At 52.3% G+C, this 12,522-nt stretch overlaps 1 protein-coding gene across 1 annotated transcript in view; it reads right to left on the bottom strand.

Annotated features, from left to right (window-relative positions):
- Window positions 1-12,183, bottom strand: part of BEND3 (BEN domain containing 3) — a 56,302-nt gene extending 44,119 nt beyond the window's left edge. The window contains exon 1 of the mRNA XM_003935932.4: window positions 11,761-12,183. The gene's annotated coding sequence lies outside the window, so the exon portion shown is untranslated. The remainder of the gene's footprint in view (window positions 1-11,760) is intronic.
- Between the last annotated feature and the right edge of the window lie 339 nt (window positions 12,184-12,522).

Below are 12,522 nucleotides of genomic sequence, written 5' to 3'. Positions count from 1 at the left end.
AAAGAAATTAGCCAGGCGTGGTGGCGTGAATCTGTAATCCTAGCTAGTGGGGAGGCGGAGGCAGGAGAATAGCTTGAACCCAGAAGGCAGAGGTTGCAGGGAGCTGAGATCATGCCACTGCACTCCAGCCTGGAAAACAGTGCAAGACTCTGTGTCTGAAAAATAAATACATAAATAAATAAAAATAAAAATAACTGGGATGGGGCTGGGTGCACTGGCTCACACCTGTAATCCCAATAACACTTTGGGAGGCTGACAAGACGGGCAGATTACCTAAGGTCAGGTGTTCTAGACCAGCCTGGCCAACATAGTGAAATCCTTACTCTACTAAAAATACAAAAATTACGCTGATTGGTCATGTAAAACAAAAACAAAAACAAAAAAATACAAAAATTAGCTGGGCATGGTGGCACAAGCCTCTAATCCCAGTTACAGGAGGCCTAGGCAGGAGAATCACTTGAACCCGGGAGGCAGAGGATGCAGTGAGCTGAGATCTCACCACTGCACTCCAGCCTGAGCAATAGAGCAAGACTCTGTCTCTAAAAAAAAAAAGAACGGGCATGGCAGCTGACATGGTGATCTAAGTAAGGGGCAGCTGCTGATGTGGCACTCCTTGGCAAGGCCCTTGGCAGGATCACTGGCCTCTTCCCTGCCCAGCCCACAGATTTCCAAAGGGACACGTTCTCCAGTATACCCACAGGCGGCTGAGAGTAGTCCAGGGTACCTTTCTATCAAGTTCTTCCGATAGTCAGCCACCACAGCATGAGCCTGATTGGAGCTGTCAAAGGCCTGCAGGCCGGGGAGTCACACAGGACAGGCAGCAGGCCCACAAATGGGAAGTACTTAGGCTTCCTGCAACCTCGAGGTTCAAATTCCAGCCAGCTGACTCCGGATTTTACCCTGCTAGATCAGAGATGTCCTTGCCACTGGGCTGAGGTGCCAGTCTGGGAAGGCCTGGCCCCAGCAGCTCTGACTTCAGGCCGCTCAGGGCAACTCCCCCCTGCCCCTAAGAGCTGTTTGCATATGTAAACTGAAGCAAACCCTCACTACCAGAAGACTCCCTCGAGAATGTGAGCCCAGAACAGGAATGTAATTGGGACCTGAGACAATGAGCACGGTGGCTGTGTCGCCCCTGCCACACAAAGGTAAAGTGGAGAGAATATGCTGAGACCACTTTAAAGATTTCATTAACAAAACAAACTCAAGGATTTTTAACCAAGACCTAAACCTTGCTGCATTCTTCACAACTGCCACAGGTCTGCTTTGATTTCAAGGACCCTCTCTGTTACAGGTGATGCTGACTTCTAGAAATTAAACCCAGAAGGGGACAGCAGCCAGTATTTGTGTGGCACAGGCTCCGCATTCTAAGTGTTTTACATGTCAACCCCCACAGTCCCTACAAGGGCTGCTGCTTATGCAGACAGGGAATGAGGGGTGGGGGCGGGGGGCCCCATCTGTGCCACATGAGGGATGCTGCGGAGACCAAAGAGCAGGAAAGGACTTCAGGAGACTCCCGGCATGAGCGCTTCATTCGGCCTTCCAAGGAAGCTGGGACGCGAGAATGGGCCATGACCTCCTGGCTTTCTTTCCCTCTTCCCGCTGAGCTGTTGAGCTGGGCACAGGTGCATGAGCAAGTCAACTAGCCAGATGGGCTAGCCTGCAACCAAGGCAGGAACCAGGGCAGGTGACCCCAAGGAAAACAGAATTCTCTACTAAACTTTGGAGTCAGATGGAACTGGATTAAACCCTGGCTTTTAATTCAGTTTTTCATTTTTTTGTTTTTGTTTTTGATTTTCCCCCCAGAGATGGGGGTCTCGCTGTCACCCAGGCTGAGTGCAGTAGTAGGACCAGAGCTCACTGCAGCCTTGAACTCCTGGGCTCAGGTGATTCTCCCATCTCAGCCTGTCAGTAGCTAGACTATGGGTGCACACCATCGCACCCAGCTAATTTTTTTATTTTTTGTAGAGACAAGGTCTCCATGTGCTGCCCAAGCTGGTCTTACGCTCCAGGCTTTCAGCAACCCTCCTGACTCAGCCTCCCAAAGTGCTCGGATTTCAGGTGCAAACGACCACACCTGCCCTCAACCCAGCCCAGTTTTCAAAAAGGGCTTTTTTTGCTTTTTGAGATGAAGTCTCACTCTGTCATCCAAGCTGGAGTGCAGTGATGTGATTTTGGCTCACAGCAACCTCAGGCTCTCAGGTTCAAGTGATTCTCCTGCCTCAGTCTCCCACGTAGCTGGGATTACCACGCTCGGTTAATTTTTCTATTTTTATTAGAGATGGGGTGTCACCATGTTGGCCAGCCTGGTCCCGAACTCCTGACCTCAGGTGATCCACCCACGTAGGCCTCCTAAAGTGTTGTTGGGATTACAGGCATGAGCCACTGCACCTGGCTCAAAAAGGGCTTTTAACCCAGTTAACATATTTAGCATCTAACAGCAGACCAGCTGTTTACCTACCCATACAAGCCGTATTCCGTAATGGGAGCTGGACACATCTACTGCTCATCAAGTTTTTGTGAAAATTACAAAGAAGAAAGTGCCTGACACATAGCACTCAATGTTACCTATTATAAAGCTTTTCTTTTTAAAAGAAGATCTTCAAAGTGCATTTCTTATCTATTTATTTTTTGAGACGAGGTTTCATTCTGTCTCCCAGGCTAGAGTGCAGTGGTGCGATCTCGGCTCACTGCAATCTTTGTCTCCCGGGTTCAAGCGATTCTCCTGCCTCAGCCTCCCAAGTAGCTGACATTACAGGTGTGCACCACCATGCCCAGCTGATTTTTGCATTTTCAGTAGAGACAGGGGTTCTGCCATGTTGGCCAGGCTGGTCTTGAACTCCTGGCCTTAAGTGATCCACCTGCCCTGGCCTCCCAAAGCGTTGGGATTACAGGCGTGAGCCACCCCGCCCCGCCTAAAGCGCATTTATATAGTGAATGCTTAAGAACTGCAAATTAAGGCCAGGTACAGTGTGGCTCATGCCTGTAATCCCAGCACTTTGGGAGGCCGAGGCAGGTGGATCACCTGAGGTTAGGAGTTCAAGACCAGCCTGACCAACATGGAGAAATCTTGTCTCTACTAAAAATACAAAATTACCCGGGCATGGTGGCACATGCCTGTAATCCCAGCTACTTGGGAGGGAGGAGACTCACTTGAACTTGGTAGGCAGAGGTTGCGGTGAGCCGAGATCACACCATTACACTCCAGCCTAGGCAACAAGAGTGAAACTCTTGTCTCAAAAAAAAAAAAAAAAAAAAAAAGAACTGCAAATTAAATAAAATGGCTTAATGGATTAAAAAGGTTTAATACGGCCGGGCGCGGTGGCTCAAGCCTGTAATCCCAGCACTTTGGGAGGCCGAGGCGGGTGGATCACGAGGTCGAGAGATCGAGACCATCCTGGTCAACATGGTGAAACCCCGTCTCTACTAAAAATACAAAAAATTAGCTAGGCATGGTGGCACGTGCCTGTAATCCCAGCTACTCAGGAGGCTGAGGCAGGAGAATTGCTTGAACCCAGGAGGCGGAGGTTGCGGTGAGCCGAGATGGCGCCATTGCACTCCAGCCTGGGTAACAAGAGCGAAAACTCCGTCTCAAAAAAAAAAAAAAAAAAAAGGTTTAATACGTTTTCTTTCCAATGAAACACAGAAACTGGAGGGAAGGGGATGAAACCAAATCAAGTGTTCTCCCTGAGGACAGGAAGAATGTTCCCATGCCATTCGCTCTGGTGCAGCTGGTCTCTGGGTTCACAGGACCGGCTGGGAGCCTTAAGGCCCTCAAGACCCAGCCCCCTTGGCAGTGGCATCCTGCCCAAGGGACTTGCAGGACATGTTTGCAATTTGTTTTTATTTTTAGACACATCTGCAAACGCAGTTTGAAAAATACCAGTCCTCACAAAACCAGGGCAATTTTCCCCTGAGTTTTTCTAAAGCTGTAATTGTAGCTGCCTTCCTTATTCAGTCAGAGCACAACCTCATCTCCCAGCACGCAGCCCAGCACGCAACCCTGCCTGCGTGCCTGTCATCTGGCATCTTAATCTTTGGTCACTTGCATCTTCTGAGTCTGAGTAAATGTGCCATGTTCCTCAGCTAAGAAGTTCCACTTAACGTTCTCCCGGCCTTGAGGAGGGCTACCTCCTCACATCGCCCACAGGAGACTCTGCTTATCAACTCCGGCATGCAGAAGCGGAGGCTGCAGGTGAAAGGAGGGACCTCGAATTTTGGCATCCAGCCACATGACCGACTGCACAACGGTGACTGATTTCCCTAGGAGGTATAAGCTGAGTTTTCTCTGCACTTCCCATTTTTTCAGGTGTTTTGTCTTGTGACCACACAAGCTAATTAGGGTTTGGGACAGTCTGGAGTACACTGCACCCCCAATCCTAAGTAAGCCTCGGTCCTTCGCTTTGCTAGCTCCATGCTCAAACCAACAGTCCATGACATACAAGAAAAGGCCAGCAAGTGACTTAATCAATTCCGTAATCAATGCCCTTACTGATACTGATACAACTGCATTTCACTAGTCAGAGATAACTGAAAACTAGACAGGAGGAGGGATGGCCATGGGTAGAAAAAAAAATTAAGAGGGCTTATTTATTTACTTATTTGAGACGGAGTCTTGTTCTGTTGCCCAGTCTGGAGTACAGTGGTGCGATCCCAGCCCTCTACAACTCTGCATCCCGGGGTTCAAGCACTTCTCCTGTCTCAGCCTCCCGAGCAGCTGGGACTACAGGCGTGCGCCACCATGCCTGGCTAATTTTTGTGTTTTTTACAAAATCCGTCGAGACCAGCCTGGTCAACATGGCAAAACCTCATCTCTACTAAAAATACAAAAATTAGCTGGGTATGGTGGTACAGGCCTATAATCCCAGCTATTCAGGAGGCTGAGGCAGGAGAATCCTTGAACCTGGGAGGTGGTGGCTACAATGAGCTGAGATCCTGCCATTGCACTCCAGCCTGGGCAACAGAGCAAGACTCTGTCTTAAAAAAAAAAAAAAAAAAAAGTGGGTACAGTGGTGTGTACCCATAGTCCCAGCTACTCAATGGGATGAGGTGGAAGCATTGCTTGAACCTAGGAGTTCAAGATCAGCCTGGTCAAAATAGCCAGATCCTGTCTTAAAAAAAAAAATGGAGCCGGGCGCGGTGGCTCACAAGGTCGAGAGATCGAGACCAACCTGGTCAACATGGTGAAACCCCGTCTCTACTAAAAATACTAAAAATTAGCTGGGCATGGTGGCACGTGCCTGTAATCCCAGCTACTCAGGAGGCTGAGGCAGGAGAATTGCCTGAACCCAGGAGGCGGAGGTTGCGGTGAGCCGAGATCACGCCATTGCACTCCAGCCTGGGCAACAAGAGCGAAACTCCGTCTCAAAAAAAAAAAAAAAAAAAAATGGAGGGAGAGCATGGTATTAGGTAATCTGCTAAGAAAAATTCAGCTCTAAACCAACAGTTTGTAGAAGCGGTATTCATACAAAATTCACAGACTAGCATGCAAAGCATTCACTGCCACTCTACAACAGCCCCTCTCATGTTTAACACTCAGAAGGCCGGATCCTGGCACGGAGAGCTCTTAGTATGGCACATGTGGGGAACCTGTGGTAGCTAATCCCAGAAACCACAAGAGCTCTGGGTTGAAACTGATGTTGTAAGAAATCCTAGTGTACCAGAAGTGGGAGAAGAGCATTATCAAATTTGGAGGAAGAAAGAGACTGTCAGAGCAAAGTGGTACAAAGCACACACACAAAAATCTGTTTTTAGCACATTTTTTTGTGTGACTTTCTTTTTCTTTTCTTTTTGAGACAAAGTCTTGCTCTGTTGCCCAGGCTAGAGTGAAGTGTGGCGCGACTTCAGCTCACTGCAGCCTCCTCCTCCGGGGTTCAAGCAATTCTCCCGCTTCAGCCTCCCCAGTAGCTGGGATTACCCAACACCCACACCTAGCTAAATTTTGTATTGTTAGTTGAGACAGGGTTTCACCATGTTGGTCAGGCTGGTCTTGAACTCCTAACGTCAGGTGATCTACCCACCTCGGCCTCCCAAAGTGCTGTGATTACAGGCATGAGCCGCTGCACCTGGTGATTTAAGTCTCATTTAAAAAATTTATCCTGGCCGGGCGCGGTGGCTCAAGCCTGTAATCCCAGCACTTTGGGAGGCCGAGGCGGGTGGATCACGAGGTCGAGAGATCGAGACCATCCTGGGCAACATGGTGAAACCCCGTCTCTACTAAAAAGTGCAAAAAATTAGCTGGGCATGGTGGCGCGTGCCTGCAATCCCAGCTACTCAGGAGGCTGAGGCAGGAGAATTGCCTGAACCCAGGAGGCGGAGGTTGCGGTGAGCCGAGATCGCGCCATTGCACTCCAGCCTGGGTAACAAGAGCGAAACTCCGTCTCAAAAAAAAAAAAAAAAAAAAAAAAAAAAAAATTTATCCTGGTCAGCCATGGTGGCTCACACCTGCAATCCCAGCACTTTGGGAGGCTGAGGCAAGCAGATCACCTGCACTCAGGAGTTTGAGACCAGCCTGGCCAACATGGTGAAACCCCATCTTTATTAAAAACTAAAAGGCCGGGCTCAGTGGCTTAAGCCTGTAATCCCAGCACTTTGGGAGGCTAAGGCGGGTGGATCACGAGGTCAAGAGATCGAGACCATCCTGGTCAACATGGTGAAACCCCGTCTCTACTAAAAATACAAAAATTAGCTGGGCATGGTAGTGCATGCCTATAATCCCAGTTACTAGGGAGGGTGACACAGGAGAATCACTTGAACCCTCTTAGAAGCCAAGAAAGGATCCAAAGGGAGAGGGAGGTGGAGGCTGCAGTGAGCTGAGATTGTGGCACTGCACCTAGCCTAGGCGACAGAAACTCCATCTCTGAAAAAAAAAGTTAACACATGTACACATCCCTATAAATGCCAATAAAAGAATACACAATAGATTTCCCATTCCAAAGATTAATTCTACAATTAATTTTCTAAGCTTACTTTAGTCAATGATGGGTATGATGCAATTAGGTTAGCAACCAAAATCTATCACTTAACACAAAAATTAAGCACCAGACCAGGCGCCATGGCTCATGCCTATATTCCTAGCACTTTGGGAGGCTGAGGCCAGTGGATCACTTGAGGTCAGGAGTTCAAGACCAGCCTGGCCGATACAGTGAAACCCCATCTCCATTAAAAATACAAAAATCAGCCAGATGTGGTAGCATGCACCTGTAATCCCAGCTGCTTGGGAGGCTGAGGCAGGAGAGTCACTTGAACCTGGAAGGCAGTGATAGCAGTGAGCCAAGAGCGCACCACTGCACTCCAGCCTGGGCAACAGAATGAGACCGTCTCAAAAAAAAAAAAAAAAAAAAAAAATTTAAGCACCGGGAAAAAATACTACATCCCAGCCTCCCATATACAAACACCAAATCATTTCTGTGGGCTGGCTAGCGACTTTCACACTTAATGTTTCTACATTATACGATTTGAGGTATTTAAACTTTTCATCATGGTGTCAATACAATTCATATAAACATGCTGTTTCTCTCTCATTGCTTCCAGAGGCTTTCTAGGCAGCTATAAAAAGCAGCAGCTTGAGACATTAATATAGGATATTACATTTTCACCTAATCAAACCTGCATCAGGCCTCACTCCGGTTTTTCTCTTTGTAATTATTGGACATTCTGCTATGCTTTTGCTCACACAGGAGCGCTCAGAAGCTAAGAAACGACACAAAGGGAGAGGATGTAAAGAATATGTGTCAATACAGCACCTTTTTTTTTTTTTTTTTTGAGACGGAGTTTCGCTTTTGTTACCCAGGCTGGAGTGCAATGGCGCGATCTCGGCTCACCGCAACCTCCGCCTCCTGGGTTCAGGCAATTCTCCTGCCTCAGCCTCCTGAGTAGCTGGGATTACAGGCACGCGCCACCATGCCCAGCTAGTTTTTTGTATTTTTAGTAGAGACGGGGTTTCACCATGTTGACCAGGATGGTCTCGATCTCTTTTTTTTTTTTTTTTTTTTTTTTTTTTTTTTTTTTTTTTTGAGACGGAGTTTCGCTCTTGTTACCCAGGCTGGAGTGCAATGGCGCAATCTCGGCTCACCGCAACCTCCGCCTCCTGGGCTCAGGCAATTCTCCTCCCTCAGCCTCCTAAGTAGCTGGGATTACAGGCACGCGCCACCATGCCCAGCTAGTTTTTCTGTATTTTTAGTAGAGACGGGGTTTCACCATGTTGACCAGGATGGTCTCGATCTCTTGACCTCGTGATCCACCCGCCTCGGCCTCCCAAAGTGCTGGGATTACAGGCTTGAGCCACCGCGCCCGGCAGTCTCGATCTCTTGACCTTATGATCCACCCGCCTCGGCCTCCCAAAGTGCTGGGATTACAAGCTTGAGCCACCGCGCATGGCCAATACAGCACCTTTTAATAGACTGCTGGGATGCCGACTGTCTTGTCTGCCAGGTCCTAACTGGCCTGTCTTCTTGCTGGGCATTGGAAAGGTGGGTGGAACCACATAAAACTCTCCTGTTAAGGCCGGGCATGGTGGCTCACGCCTGTAATCCCGGCACTTTGGGAGGCCAAGGTGGGAGGATCATGAGGCCAGGAGATGGAGACCATCCTGGCTAACACAGTGAAACCCCATCTCTACTAAAAAAATACAAAAAAACTAGCTGGGTGTGGTGGCACTTGCCTGGAGTCCCAGCTACTCGGGAGGCTGAGGCAGGCGAATCACTTGAACCCAGGAGGTGGAGGTTGCAATGAGCCGAGATTGCACCACTGCACCCCAGCCTGGGTGACAGAGCAAGCCTCTGTCTCAAAAAACAAAACAAGGCCGGGCGCGGTGGCTCAAGCCTGTAATCCCAGCACTTTGGGAGGCCGAGGCGGGTGGATCACGAGGTCGAAAGATCGAGACCATCCTGGTCAACATGGTGAAACCCCGTCTCTACTAAAAATACAAAAAACTAGCTGGGCGTGGTGGTGCATGCCTGTAATCCCAGCTACTTAGGAGGCTGAGGCAGGAGAATTGCCTGAGCCCAGGAGGCGGAGGTTGCGGTGAGCCGAGAACGCCCCATTGCACTCCAGTCTGGGTAACAATAGCGAAACTCCATCTCAAAAAACAAAACAAAACAAAACAAAACAAAACCAAAAAAACTTTCCTGTTATATTAGTTCTTCACGGCCGGGCACGGTGGCTCAAGCCTGTAATCCTAGCACTTTGGGAGGCCGAGGCGGGTGGATCACGAGGTCAAGAGATCAAGACCATCCTGGTCAACATGGTGAAACCCCGTCTCTACTAAAAATACAAAAAATTAGCTGGGCATGGTGGCGTGTGCCTGTAATCCCAGCTACTCAGGAGGCTGAGGCAGGAGAATTGCCTGAACTTAGGAGGCGGAGGTTGCGGTGAGCCGAGATCTTGCCATTGCACTCCAGCCTGGGTAACAAGAGCGAAACTCCGTCTCAAAAAAAAAAAAAAAAAGAAGAAGGGCCGGGCGCGGTGGCTCAAGCCTGTAATCCCAGCACTTTGGGAGGCCGAGGCAGGTGGATCACAAGGTCAAGAGATCGAGACCATCCTGGTCAACATGGTGAAACCCCGCCTCTCCTAAAAATACAAAAAATTAGCTGGGCATGGCGGCGTGTGCCTGTAATCCCAGCTACTCAGGAGGCCGAGGCAGGAGAATTGCCTGAACCCAGGAGGGGGAGGTTGCGGTGAGCCGAGATCGCGCCATTGCACTCCAGCCTGGGTAATGAGCGAAACTCCATCTCAAAAAAAATAAAAAAATAAATAAAAATAAAATTAAAATTAAAATAAAAGAAAATTAGTTCTTCAGCAAGAAGATGGCATCTCTGGTTTAAAAACAACAACAACAACAACAACAAAAACATGTTCCCACTGGGCACGGTGGCTCACGCCTGTACTCCCAACACTTTGGGAGGCCGAGGCAGGCAGATCACTTTAGGATGGGAGACCAGCTTGGGAAACAATGGTGAAACTCCGTCTCTACTACAAACACAAAAATTAGCTGGGTGTGGTGGCACATGGCCTGTAATCCGAGCTACTCGAGAGGCTGAGGCAAGAAAATCGCTTGAATCTGGGAGGTGGAGGTTGCAATGAGCCGAGATGGAGCCACTGCACTGCAGCCCTGGCGACAGAGCAAGACTCTGTCTCCAAAAAAAAAAAAAAAAAAAGAAACTCATGTTCCATGACAGGGTGCTTAGGTAACAAATTTTAAGGGCCACATAGACACCACCTAACTACCCAGCAGCAACTGGCCGCTCTGGCTCCATCTTTCCTCTGCAATCCAAGAGGCTTTTTCCATTCATTTAGAAAATATACACTGAGCGCCTACTAGTTATCAGACACTGGGTGGGAGGCTGGGGATGTGAAACTGTGAGGGAGATACAAAATCCTGCCCAAGTCCCAGTACTGAGGGAAGCTTGACAGGGTGTTATGGTGATATAAAGCCAAAATTAGGGATGAATGGTTTAAAAACAGCAAAAGGGACTGCAAGGGTGGAAGTGGGGAGCGGTTAACAAGACTGTCCTCTATCCCGGCCGTTTGTATACATGGCTAGCCTGAAGGACTCACTTCCTTGCCTCAGTTTTCTGCAACTGTAGCTTTCTGGCAGTCTATGCCACGCTGCCTTGTGGCATGTTTAACATTTGTATTTGACAATTCAAAAGTTACTTTAAGGAGAGGAAGCTGCACATTTCCACCTCCAGTGAGTAACCGTGTGACTCCCGACACTCTTATCGGGTCAGCCTTTATGCGCGGAAGTCTTCCAGAAAGACCACCTGAGCAATCAAAACTCTTACCTCTGTAAAAACACCTTGTCTAAAATATCTACATAGGGAGACGAAGGTAAACAAGCACACGAGGACCTCCAAATCACGGATGAGGCGAGGGCAAAGCATGCGTGGGAAATCACGTTTCATAATACAGAGGAAAAGGGGCGGTCACGAGGAGCGGCGAGCGCCCCAGGTTTGAGCTTTGCGGCCGGCTGGCCAGGCCTCGCGCCAGCCCGGGTGCACACCCAAGGCGCCGGGCCCGCCTCCAGCTCCCGGGCAGCGGGAACCGCGAACCGCCGTGGAACGACCGGGAAGGGAGCGCTGCGCCCCCTGGCGGCGGGGCCCGTCCTTCTCTGCTCCGGGACGCCGCCGCCGCGGGCCGACCTCGTTCCATTTGCAGCCGCCGCAGGCTTCGTCCCTCCGAGCGGCGGCTCCCCCGGCCTCCCGCTCGCCGCCCGGCATCTCCCTCCAGTCTCCGCCCCCTGCTCCGGCTCCGACACCCTCTTCCACAAGCCGAGCCGTGGCCCCACACAGCCCGGCCGAACGCGAGCGCCGAGCCGCCGCGGGCACCGCAGAGCCTTCTGGCCGCCCCGGCTGCTCCATCGCGGCGCCCGGCGGGGGTGCGGTGCCGGCGCGCGGCGCGAGTGGGGCGGGAGGCGGCGGTGGCGCGGACGGTTCCACCGCGCGAACCCCCCGCCCCCGCGCGGCGCGCGTGCTCCCGGAACGCCATGGAGCCGCCGCGTTCCAAGCGGGCACAAAGGGGCGCGCAGCACAATGGGCGCGGTGAGCCCGTGGGCGCCCGGCGCCAGCTCCGGTGGCTCGACCCCGCGCGGGGGTGGGCGCTGTTCCCGGCGGGCGCGCTCCGGGCAGCCCCCCTCCGCCTCCCCTCTTCTGCTCCCGCCCCCACCCGGCATGGATGTTGCAGCCACTCTCCCGGCCGCCCTCCCCGGAGCCGCCAACGCCGCCGCCGCCGCCGCGCGGCCGGCTCGATCCGCCCCGCACTTACCTGGGACGCGAGTTCTGTACTTTGCCTGGCGGGCCCGCGCCGAGTTTGGGCGCCACGTGGGGGGGAGGGCGCGGGGCCGGAGAGTGGGGGCCGCGCGCGGAGGGCCTGGCCAGGGCGGCCCGGGGAGGCGCTGGGGGCGGCGGGCGGGCGGGCACCGTGTATTTTCCCCTCTCTTTGTGTGTGTCCGTGCGCTGCGCTCTCGCGTGACGTGACGGGACTCCGTGTGTCATTTCCGCACAAGGACACAGGAGCCCCCGCTGCAGTGGAACCACAACCCCTCCGCCCCCACCCCCGGCCCGCCCCTCCCCCTCAGCGGGGCACACGCGGGACCGGCGGCGGCGCTCGGGCGTGAACGGCCGCGGCGGGGAGATCGGGCGCGCACTCCGGGGACCCAGGCGGCCCGGCACGCTCGGCCGGCGCCGTCGCTCCACGTGGGCCAGCGCTGGCTGCCCCTGGCGGGGGCGGCGGCCGCGCACCCACTGCGCGCTGGCCGGCGCCGTGAACAATGTCCCCTGCACCCCGTGTGTCCTCCCCCCGCGAGTCCGTCCTCGGAAACGTGGTTTCTCAGACCCGAGAGTTTGGCCCCAAACGCCTGTTTTTCTACTTTTTTTGCCCCTTGCGGGACGGCGACTGTGCGGAGCGCCTCCCGCCTCGCGCCCACGCCTCTCCCGCATCTGTGCCCTTTGGACTGCGGCCCAGGCCCCCGAGCCCGGTCTTCCCGCGCCGCGACCGGCACAAAGACCTCGGGGCGCCAGGACCCGG

Source organism: Saimiri boliviensis, chromosome 4, assembly GCF_048565385.1.
Source record: "Saimiri boliviensis isolate mSaiBol1 chromosome 4, mSaiBol1.pri, whole genome shotgun sequence".
NCBI lineage: Eukaryota > Metazoa > Chordata > Mammalia > Primates > Cebidae > Saimiri > Saimiri boliviensis.
This window is presented reverse-complemented; position numbering and strand designations above follow the sequence as displayed.